This window comes from Mesoplodon bidens, assembly GCF_964165515.1.
Source record: "Mesoplodon bidens genome assembly, chromosome: 3".
NCBI lineage: Eukaryota > Metazoa > Chordata > Mammalia > Artiodactyla > Ziphiidae > Mesoplodon > Mesoplodon bidens.
Window position 1 is genome coordinate 95602587 of NC_138178.1, and position 12443 is coordinate 95615029.

Genomic DNA, 12443 nt, shown 5'->3' on the forward strand with positions numbered 1-12443 from the left:
AAACTCCCTATCTTTATTTTATCTAAAAATCAGTATGGCTGTGACATAGAATTTTACTCAATTAAACAAAATTTGACTATTTTCTTGGATTTTCCTCATAAATTTACCATTCGGTCATCTAATTTCTTTTACACTTGACAGTTCTTTAAGTAATATGTTTGCAAACCATGTATATTTTTGTAGTTCTGTATTCTGCTGTTTTTACTTAATATATATGTGAACACTATCCTATGTCACAATATATTATTCAGAAATATGAATTGTAATGGCTGCAAAGAATTCTATATCATTATTTTACTTTTTGCCCTCTTATTGATCATTTAGGTTCTTTATAGTTTTTAAAATTATAATGTCACAACATCAGACTCAAAACTCTGATTTCATCTCTCGTTATTTCCTTAGACCATCTTAGGCTTGAGACTACTGGGTCAAAGTGTACGAATGTTTTTTAAGATTTTAATGTATGTTATGTTTCAGATCTTGGTTCAAGGACAGAGAGGTTTGTGTACAGGAAGTTTACTAGGGAGTTCCCTGAACATCTGTGAGAGGGTGATGGGAAGGATTGGGAAGAAGAAGAAGTTGAACTGGGAAATACTACAATATTGGCCTCAGCTGATCCTGGAGAGCTCTGGAATTTGGAGGTTCCTTTAGAATTGTCCCAAACTGAGACCAAGGGGCTGAGCTTTTGTGCCTTTATGTTGACCACTCATTGGCTGCAGTTTGCCTCTGGGGAGCAGGCCTGTCCTTAAGTGAGGCCTCTCCCTTTAGCCAAGGGCAATTCCAGGAGAAGGACTCAATTGTCAGCTGTCAGCAGCTAACCGTCCTGGCAGCTGGGGGATGAGTCCTCAGAACTGAAGGGGAGAATGTGGTGGTGTAGCACAGCATCCACTGAAGTCACCCCTTGCACCTGCTGGAAAAGAAACACTTGTTTCTTATAAAAAATCCATCCTATCTGGGAACAGATCCTTTAGAATTCTGGTCAGCCTCTTTTTCTTGGGAAGTGTACAAGAGAAAATTTAATGGGTCTAACTATAGCGCTCATTGATACAGCTGTTCTCAGGGACACCTGGCATTCATCAAATCCTTCCTCTACAGCCCACTGTAGATTCCCCTCCCCCTTGGCTAGCAGTTCTGCTGGTTCAGGGGGCTTACCAGGTGGGTGACCCAGATCCTCATCCTTAAAGGATCTGAACACCTCATCATCATTCTCTTCTCAAGCACGACTATTGCTCTTATTCATTTACCATTATAATTGGTTAGGGGGTTACCAAAAGATGCCCCAGAGGTCTTTCTCAGTGCCAAACATAGTCCTCTTTGTTCCCATTGTGTAACAACAGCCCAACCTTCTTATGACCAGAGTCAGTTGTCCCTGCAGGGATGGTGATGCCTTTCTTTACCTGTTGAACTCTTGACACAAGAGGTCCAAAGCACCTGGGTAGCAGCTGTAGCTTAAAGTTTAATAGATTCTTGCAGTGCCCATGGTGGAAGTGTTTCTGTTCTTAGAATCAGAATCTCTAGTTCTGTAGAGCCCAGAGTTGTGGGGATGAAAGAAATAAATTCCCTGGGTAGGTCATGGGGTGGAATGGTAAGTGGGATTACCCCTGCATCTATCCCCAACCATGTATTCTATATAGAGAGGACACATTACCATACAATTCACATTGATTAAGGTATTCACTGCATCCTGCAGGATGACACCCCATCCTTAAGTATCATCTCTAATGTGGTGCTTCAGTAGCACCTTCAAAAGTCTGTTCCTTCACCCTGTAAAGTCAAGAGCTTCCACGTGGTACAGTATGTGACAAGACAGTGGATCCCATGTTCCTGTACTTACTAATGTTCCTCCTTTGTTTTAAGTGAGTTCCTTGGTATGATGAGATGCTATGTGGCATTCTGTGTTCATCAACTAAACATGAGGTAAGCCCTTACATAGTGATGCTGGACGAGGCTCTCTGGGCAAGAAAGGCAAACCCATACCCTGAGTATGTGTTTTTTTTTTTTTTTTTTTTTTAAGAAGATGTTGGGGGTAGGAGTTTCCATTAATTAATTAATTTATTTTTGCTGTGTTGCGTCTTCATTTCTGTGTGAGGGCTTTCTCTAGTTGTGGCAAGCGGGGGCCACTCTTCATCGCGGTGCGCGGGCCTCTCACTATCGCGGCCTCTTGTTGCGGAGCACAGGCTCCAGACGCGCAGGCTCAGTAGTCGTGGCTCACGGGCCTAGTTGCTCCGCGGCATGTGGGATCCTCCCAGACCAGGGCTCGAACCCGTGTCCCCTGCATTAGCAGGCAGATTCTCAACCACTGCGCCACCAGGGAAGCCCCCTGAGTATGTGTTGATTTCATTCAAGATGGATCGTTGGCCCTCCCATAGAGAAAGGGGTTCAATGTAATTAGTGTACCTCAAAATAGCTGGTTGGTCTCTTTGAAGAATGGTTCTATACCAGGGACTTGGCAATAATCTCTGTTCCTGGTAGTCTGGACGTTTAGCAGCAGCAGTAAATAGGTCAGCTTTTTTGTAAGAAGGATTCCTGCATAGCCTCCATCCCTGCCACCATAACCACTTTGTTCAAATGCCTGTTGGACCAGCACTGGGGTGCTGAATGACAGAGGCTGTCAGACGTCAACTGGCCAACTCATTTTGTTTGCTTGACTGTAAAATGCCTCTTCCATGGTGAGTGCTCTTTGGTGGACATTAACATGGGATCCAGAGATCTTCACACTTGATGTCCAGTTCCATATTCCTCTCTCCCAGACCTTGCTGTCTCTGATCTTTTAAGCTCTCTCCTTTCAGGCCACTAACAACCAGTCAAGTTATTGACCACTGACATGTGGTCTGTATGTATTTCACAAAGTGAGTGACTAGGTGCATCCCCAGAAATTCATTGGGAGGATATCCCGTCACTGCTCTCTCCCAGGGTCACTCTTAAGTGGGACTGAAAACACTAAAGTCTGTTTCTGGTTTGCATCCATACATCAAGCTGACACATCTATGAACAAAGCCTGGCTTGTTTCCTCTTCCATCAGCTAGACGTCAGGGACCTCCATGCAGCCATAGGTGGTGCAAAAGTGGTGAAAGACCCTATATCCATCAGTCTTCATAGTGCCAGGATGTTCCCTTTTCCTCACTTTGTGATTACTTGAGTAAATGGCCATGGACCCTTTGGAGAAGACTAATGCCATCACTACCTTACACACCTGCTGAGGCATTGCAGGGTCATTCCTTCTGGGGACTTGACCTCTTCTTTGGTCAGAAGGTAGAAGATCTGAGAACTGGTTTAGCTCTGGAAACTGAGCAAGGGATCACAACTTTTTATTGGGTGGTTGCCCTTAGCCTCCTGATCATCCAGTCTTGGTTGGACCATTCAGATTGAGAAATACTCTTGTTGACAGCCCATCTTTCTCGCTCTTAGGGATGTTCTGTTCTGTTAACCATTCCATAGCTCCCTGCATGTCAGGCGCCCCTGGCTGCCGCTCCAGTTTTGCTGCTCAATACAATGATTGCATTCATCTTGTTTCTGACACTCAAGCACGGCCACTTGGCCTCTGTTGTGTTTGTTTTTTCCTTTCATCTCCATTGCTCTCAGGGAGCCCAGCTCTGTAACAGCATCTGCTATGGCCCAGCCTACACCAAGCTACTGCTCTACCCAGTGCATTCCTCATTACTGGTGGATGCAGTGTGCACCTGGCCTCCTGCAGAACGTCATCTGCTGGTAGGTACCAGCTTCCATTGTCTGTACTACTTCATGCTCACCCCTTTGAGCCTTTGATTTCTTCTTCCATATACTGGTGGTCTGGTTTTTTAATTTTACTTCCTGAGAGCCATTCCTTTTTCCTCGTTTCCAAGAGCCATCCTGGCAGGATGTTAATACCATCTGCCTGGGTGTTCATCAGGGACAGTGCTTTCATAGCAATGATCTCTCCCTTATTCGGATTTATATGCCACTCCCCCTGTTGCATGTTGTCTGGGAACCATGGCCCCGTTGGGGTATGGTCTCTTTCCTCTCCTTGCAGACCTAGCACTTTCCTGGCCAGGTTTGGTTACAACATGACTTTCTGGTTGCCAGAAGTAGAGAGATGGGGCTAGATCCTGAGGGACCCCATGTCGCCTTGCCAGGCGGAGATCCCTTGTCTTCAAGTAAAGGAGGAACGTTAGTCTTTAACAGGAATTGTGTATCAGGTCAATTGTGTATCTCCAGCAAAGCAAAGTTTTCTTTTTCTTCTGTGAAGTTAGCATCCTTCGTAACTCCAATGGTGCTACCCTTGGCTAAGTTCCCTTCTGCAGTAGCAAAGCTACCTTTTAGCTGTGCTATCCACTCCAACCTTAAATTACCAAGGGCACCAATAAATCTTTCTTTTGTACTTTCCTCCCTCCTTACTCCATTCCTGGTACCTCCTTCCCTTAGGGCATGCACAGCTATTTGGAAACTCTTGGAAAATCGCCGCCAGCAGGCTAGCTTCTCCAAACAGTTATTGATTTGTTGTCTATCCAGTAAATAGAAAACTTGGAAACATTTTAGAGAATTTCTCACCTTTTCTCCCTTCCAGTCGCTATAGCAAGGCCAAACTGGGATTGCACTCCAGAATCTGAACACAGGAAATAAGCTTAGGGACCACCTAGGTAAGTTGGTTCCTGGGCATTCTTGGGATTGGAGAATGTTCCTGTGTGGCCAAAACTACTCAGCTGGCTGTGGGCCATGGAGGGCAAGGCGAGGACGGCTCTCAAGACAGAAGCAAAACTCTACCCTGTGTTCTGGGTCTGCCGTTAAAACAAAACAGGAAAAGACACACATCTTTCAGGCCCTGTGTTAATTCTGTGTGAAGATGAAGTGTTGTAAAGGTCCCACATTCATGAAGGAACTTTCTCCGTGAACTGCCAAACTGCTTGCGGTTGCCTTTCTGTCGAGAAAGTTCAAGTTCGTTCTTTGGGATATTTGGGTGGCCATTCAGCTCAACAATGTAGTGTCTTTCTTTCTTTTTTCTTTATATTTGACTCTGTGGCCTTTAACCCTAGACAAAACAACTTTCTCCTGTCTCTGAGATCATATCACACCTGGTTTCCCAAAATGGCAGGCACTTTTCTCTTTGGGAAAAGGTAATACTTGGTTTCCTCAAATTGTTTACGGGAACAAAATGAGAGAATTGCAAGACAAGCTTTACTCTGCAACTCCTTTTTACCCCAGCACACTTTGAATCAATATTTTTCTGGGAGGAGTAACATGTTGCCCTATTCACAAAAGACATACCAGAGACTATTGGACCAGGAAAGGCAATACCATTTTAGAGTGAGGATGTTTGTTCTCTCCTGTTTAGAGGGTTTTCTATTCCCATAAGGTTTTCAGCTAAGCCTTAGCTGGAATGCAATGGGATCAGCCCAAATCCTGGGCAAGCCCTGATGAAAAATGTCTCCAGGGACCTGTAATCCTTGGGTAAAGGATGTAGAGCCATAGACCTATGAGCTTTCTCCCAAAGGCTTTGCTGATATCCAGTGAGGTGGGACCCTGATATGGCTGATTCATTATGAAAAGAGAATGAAACAGTGGGGGACCCCAAATCAACACTCTCTGCAAATCTTTATCAGTGAGGGGTTCTTGGGGAAGTGAAGAATGGCTTTTCTACAGTTTTACAGAGTGGGTAAAATAGATAGTTCTCACCTATCCTTATTTGCCTACCTACTGCATCCTCTCTGATAAAGGTATACGTCTAGGCTACAAATCCCTAAACCTCCAAGGATTGGACCATGGCCAGCAACTACTGATTGATAGAACCAATGGGTTCTAAATGTCCAAAGGCTTTGGGGCTGAAGACCAAGCTCAGCACGAACAAGACTCCCACAGCCCAGCTCTGGCCCAGGTCAGGCCAGGGAACTGAAGTTCTTCCACTAATGATCAATTTCATCAGACTTCCTTTTATATTTCTGTTGTGCTCTGACTCCGCCTTTCCACGTGGTGCCAGCAAGTTAGAGAAGACTATGCTTGGCTGGTGCTTCAAGCCAAAGATTGCCCTTATTTGACTCCAGAAACAGTCGCTCTCTTCCTTCCCAAAAGAGTAGCTGAGATTGGGAAACATTCTGATTGAAAGAGAAGACGTGGATCACTGATCTCAGAATGTGGACCCTCCTCTCTGACTACTGCTTCTTACCTGCCATCTCTCCTTTGTCCCTCCATACCCAGCCCACTTGCTCTCTCCTTTTATGAGTGTGTGAATTCTTCTCTGGAGCTAGAGAAACCCCGTAGAGCTGCTGCCTATTCCAAGGTACAAGGATGCAAGGATCTGGGGCCGGGTTGGATTGGGGTGCATGTTTATAACCAGAGGAAATTTGTAAATCATTGTGTTGAGAATGAGGAGAGAGGATAGCAAAAGTCAAAACTGGAGTGGTATCTAAATGTCAGGTTCAAGGGTATGGCAAGACCTCATAGGGAAGATGGATTGTCAGAAGCTGAGAAGGGTTGGAATGGGACAAGAAGCCAAATGTGGGTCCCAGCAGGTGCTAGTAGGAGAGAACTGATGCTTTGAGGTCTAATTTCATGCAATCTGCACTGTATAAATACAGGGTCAGGCCTGCTGGAAAAAGGGGCCCAGCAGGCAGGATCCTGACTTCAAATTGCTTAGTCCTGACCTTCTGCTTGCTCTAGGAACTTCTTCCTGGCCTCATTGGACCCCCTTTGTACTCTAGATTGTGGTCAGTGACTTCTGTCTTATCCAATATCAGGGCCTACTTAAATAGTCAGTTTTTTCTAAAGTGCTTTATGTGTTAGGTATGTCTCCCTAACGGTGACAATGGAACTATGCCATCTTCTTTAGAATCTCTCCCAGAACCTAGCATCATCCATGCTCAAATAATAGATACAGAGCAATTGAACTATGGCTTCAACCTATGCTTACCTGTGCTTATTCCTGCTGAGGGAAGGTAAAAATCCCCCACGGGACCCATGCTTCTAAAGAACTGCCCAGGGCTTCCCTGGTGGCGCAGTGGTTGAGAGTCCGCCTGCCGATGCAGGGGACACGGGTTCGTGCCCCGGTCTGGGAAGATCCCACATGCCGCGGAGCGGCTGGGCCCGTGAGCCATGGCCGCTGAGCCTGCGCGTCCGGAGCCTGTGCTCCGCAACGGGAGAGGCCACAACAGTGAGAGGCCCGCATACTGAAAAAAAAAAAAAAAAAGAACTGCCCAGTAATTCTGGATGTAGAGGAGCCAGTCCACTTGCTAACAACCCACCTTATTTTCTTAAATGTGATTTGAATGCTGTGCATATAGGGTTCACATGCTGTATGCCATCTGCCATGCCATTGGCTTCCAGAAGCTCCTCTGAGGCTCATTCACCTCAACGATTGCTTTGGCCTCTGGACCTGTGTTTCTTTTGGGCCTCCAGACCTAACCCTAAAGCTGGGAGTGCATTCCCGTCCATCCCTCCAGCCTCTGACTTTAGATTTGTCCTCTAAAGTACATACCCTTTACACAAATTCGTTTGGCCAGCGTTTCCAGTCTGACCACACTTACACTTCATCAGTGTTTCTCAAATGGTAATCCAGTGACCATCTCCACTGGAACCATCTGGGAAACCAGAGAAATGCATGTTCCTGCCTGGTCCCCACCCTAGGCCTGTGGAATCAGAAATCTCTGGGGTTGAGCCCAGGAGTCGGCGTTTTAACGAGCCTCCAGGTGGGTTTTCATCCTGCTTAAGATTTCACTCACCATCTGTTCAGTCCTGCTACTTCGGTATAGTTCCTAGGTTTTGCCCCTTTGGCTTACCCTGTTCTTCAGCTGCCTAGGACCCGGCCTCGGAGTGCCCTTCTCATGGTATATCAGACAGCCCGCTCCTCTCCTGTTAAGGAGGCTCCTAAACCCATGGGATGCCTCTTCAGTTTGCTCCCTGTCTCTGGTCCCAGTCTATCCTCAGTCACCCTCTGAGGGAACCCACCTCAGGCCGCAATGTATGTCAGCAGCTCTTGGAGGGACTGAAGCCCCACTGGAGTTGGAATGCATTAGCTATTGTTTTCCTTCCACTATAAAAGGGATGTAACTGTGTGACCTTCAACAAGGTAATTGGAAACAGACCGCAGCCTCAGTCACGAGCAGGAAAACTGTCTAGTGCCCATTTCCAGACAGGAGTGAGGGAGCTGGGTGGGCAAAGCCGCCCAGTTGTTGAAATGGAGAGCAGGTAAACAAAACCACCATGGACTTTTTTTCTGCTTATAAAAGGATGATGAAATATCAAGATTATAAAAAATAGGGGCTTCCCTGGTGGCGCAGTGGTTGAGAGTCTGCCTGCCGATGCAGGGGACACGGGTTCGTGCCCCGGTCCGGGAAGATCCCACATGCCGCGGAGCGGCTGGGCCCATGAGCCATGGCCGCTGAGCCTGCACGTCCGGAGCCTGTGCCCCGCAATGGGAGAGGCCACAACAGTGAGAGGCCCGCGTATCGCAAAAAAAAAAAAAAAAAAAAAAAAAAAAAATTATAAGAAATAAAGGCAAGCTTTGCCAGTCCCCCCGTGAAAGGGCCTTTTCAATCTTTCATTCTGATGGGATCTCAACATGGGGAACAGGAGGTGAGGAGGGACTGAGCCTCTCTGGGGACTTCTGCTGGGGCTGGTTCAGCCTCCAGGTCAGAGGTGGGAGAAAAGACCCACGGCTGGTTCCTGCTGCTGCGATGGCGCAGCCACGTGGGCAGACCTGCTTATCGCTGATGGGGGGACACGAGCCTTGGGGTGAGGGCTGCTTTCTGCCTTCCTGTGCGGTGCGGACTGGGAGGCGAGAGGGCCTCAGGAAGCCTGTTGACTGAAATCCTGGTAGAATTCCATGTTTCGGAAGACTCCCTGAAGGTGATGGCTTTGGGGCTTTATTGGGGTGTTATCGAATCTGAGATCAATGTTTGTGGGAGGGTGGTCCCTCCTTTGTGTTTCTGTCCCTACCTTCCTCTGGTCCTGTGGAAGCAGGGCAGAGCTAGAAACTCTTTCGCCAAAGGGACTTCTGAGAAACAGTTTCCAGATGAAACTCCTTGCTCTGTGCTTGCTTACATACTTGCTTATCAAAGGCTGCAAATGGAAAAGGAAAAAATCATACGTGTTCAGACAAGTTGGGACAAATAGGCCTGTGAGGTTGGAGGGCCACTGGGTGTGAAGGAGCGCAGAGGACTGGGAAGGTGGCTCAGGTCGAGGGCCAGCTCTGGCTTCTCAGTGTGTGACGGCCTTGCCCATTTGTCCTGGAGCACTTAGGCCCTTTGGACCCCTGTGACAAATAGCCTGGGGAAGGATGTGACCTTAGCTTTGTATACCATGCAGAGCCTACCATGATCCATGCATATGGTTGGTCCTCAAAATAATTGCTGAATACTTATTCTTACCTCTTAATGCACTTTTGGTTCATTAACCAGCACAGAACTATGCCTTCTTTGTTTCATTCATTCACTCATTTGGCAAACATGAAATATTGGTTGGTAAACATCCTACTTTTTCCTCCTCATAATGCTGAGTCAGAAGTGCCCCAGGACAAGGTCTTCTGGTCTCCTCCCAAGAAAGTGGTTCCCTCAGGTTCATGGGCATATTGTTCCTGTGCACAGAATGAATGAATGCATGAATGAATGAATGTGCCTGACACAGGAGCAGCTCTCTGTAGAGTACTGCCTTGTTCCTCATGTTTTTATGACTTTTGCAAAACATGCTGCCTGTTTTGTAAGCAGCAAGTATCCATTGTCCTCTGCGAAGAAAGCTTTAAAAAACCAACTAGGCTCAAGATGGTTTCTACCCCATTGTACTAGGAAAGCAAACCCCTCCATCTAGAGCATTTCCAGCTATTCAAGTTTACCTGGCTCCCTATACAGGGAGAGGTTGGGGCTGGAGATGTAAGGTTGGGGATTGTTAGCGGGGATGAAATCACAAGACTAATGAGATCACTAAGGGAGTGGACAGAGAGAGAAGAGAGAAGAGATTGAGAGACCAGGGGCTGGTTGGGGAGACACGGAGAAACCAGTGAAGGAGACCAAGCAGGAACAGCCAGAGAGGTTAGGAGGAGAACCAGGTATGTGGTTTCAAGGATGAGGGAGTGGTCATCTGTGGAGAATGCTGCTGAGAAGGTGAAGATGAGCTGTGCCACTGGTTCTAACCATGGGAACTTCTTGGTGACCTTGGCAAGGCCATTTTTGGTGGAGGGCTGGAGGTGACAGCTTGATAGTGTTGGGCTCAAAGAGCTCATTCATCTTTGCTGCTTAATGAAATGGAACAAAACAAGAACTTCAAGCACCTCTGGTCAGGACAGAGAGTCCCCCATCCTGCCTGTATTATCTTCTCTTACAGTCTCTCTGGAACTTTCTACACATTCCTAGTTGATAGGAATATGGATCCAGCTCCAACCATGAGGAAGTATGTTATCAAATTTTGGGATCATAGCAGTTATTGCAAGGCTTTGAAAGGAAAGCCTCAGCCTTTAGAAGGACACAACACGTTGACATAGAAAGTTAGAGATCATCCAAATTCAGTCCCTCTATTTTACATAGAGGAAACTGAGGCCCAGATTGGGGAGGTGACTTACCTAAGGTCACACAGCTGCTTTGCCTCTCTTCTTCCACCCAAATGTACCACTTTCAGAAAAGGTTATTGGAGGTAGACTTCTTATTTTTAACATTTCCTTTGGATACCCATTTTGATGCTATTAAATTCTCTTCGTAAATAACTTAAACTACTCAGACTGCAGCATAAGCCAGTTTTCCACATAAAGGATTACGCCCACTAAGGTCCAAAAGTCTGGGTAGACCCTAGACGGATAGCCTGTTCCCTGAGAAATGAGGGGAATCCTCTGGCCTAGAAATGGGCTCCTATTCAGAAAACTCTGAGCTCGGTCTTCTGGTCTTCCTTCTTGGATTTTTCTGTGATGTCAGCAGAGTCCCTTTAGCCAGCTTCCCTGGGCTTCTTCCTCCGTAGATGGCAGCTGGCTATCCCTGCCTTCTGCCAGGTGGTGTCATCATCCTTGGAGGGGCCCCAGGTTGGACTGTGTTCATGTGATTAGAGCTTCATGCTGGTGTTCAGGGTATGCATTCAAAGTGCATCGCCTACTGGGCCTTGATCCAAAGGCAGGGAAAGAAGTTGCCTCCTACTGTGCAGTTATAGATTCTTTTTTTTTAAACTGAGGTATAATTGACATAGAACTATATTAGTTTCAGGTGTACAACATAATGATTTGATATTTGTATACACTGCAAAATGACCACCACAGTAAGGCTAGTTACCATCTGTTACAGACCATAAAAGGTTATACTTTTTTTTTCTTGTGATGAGGACTTTTTTTTTAAACATCCTTATTGGAGTATAATTGCTAAGATTTAGTCTCTTATAGCAATTTCCAAATATGCAGTATGGTATTATTACTATAGTCACCATGCCGTCCATTCCATCCCCAGGATTTATTTATTTTATGACTAGAAATTTGTACCTCTTGACCCCTTTTACCCATTTTGCCCACCCTACAACCCTCCTCCCTTCTGGCAACCACCAATCTGTTCTCTGTATCTACAGTTTTGTTTTGTTCATTAGTTTTGTGTTTTAATTCCATACTGAAGTGAAATCTTATGGTATTTGTCTTTCTCTATCTGATTTATTTCTTAGATTCTTAAGCAAGTATAACAGTGAGGCTTCAGGCCAGTCATCTGCTGATTTGTCTCTGAAATTCTCCTTCTGTCCAGATATTAAAAGGGGAAGGGCTTCCCTGGTGGCGCAGTGGTTAAGAGTCCGCTTGCCGATGCAGGGGACACGGGTTCGTGCCCCAATCCGGGAAGATCCCACATGCCACGGAGCGGCTGGGCCTGTGAGCCATGGCCGCTGAGCCTGCGCATCCGGAGCCTGTGCTCCGCAACGGGAGAGGCCACAACAGTGAGAGGCCCGTGTACCGCAAAAAAAAAAAAAAAAAAAAAAAAAAAAGGGGGAAAGTTCTTGCTCTGCCCTCTGAGAGGATTCCTGGGCTGGGCCTGTGTCTGCACCGCTTCCTTAGACCTCCCATCTCCATGGAAGAGGCAAGATATAAACTCGGGACCCACTAAAATTAGCAGCACTGAAAATTGATTTAAAACCTGTTTATAACTTAGCTGATTATAAGACGGCTTACTATTGCTTTGTTCAGTAGCTGGATACTGAATGAATGAATAGAAGATCCAAATGGAGAGAGAGATGAAAGCAGTGCTCTCAGGCTGTGCTTCCCATTAGAATCATCTGGGAGATTTCAAACCCTCTGTGCCTAGGTCACACCCCACACCAATGAAATAGACTTGAGAGGTGGGAACTGGGCATCATTAGTTGTTAACACTCCCCAGGTGATTCCATTTACACCCAGTTTGACAAGTCTGGTAAATCTGCTTCTCAAACTTTACTGTATATAACAATCAGCGGGGGGGTCTTGTTGAAATGAAGATTCGGATTCAGTGGGTCTGAGGTGGAGCCTGTATTTCTAAGAAACTCCCAGGTTA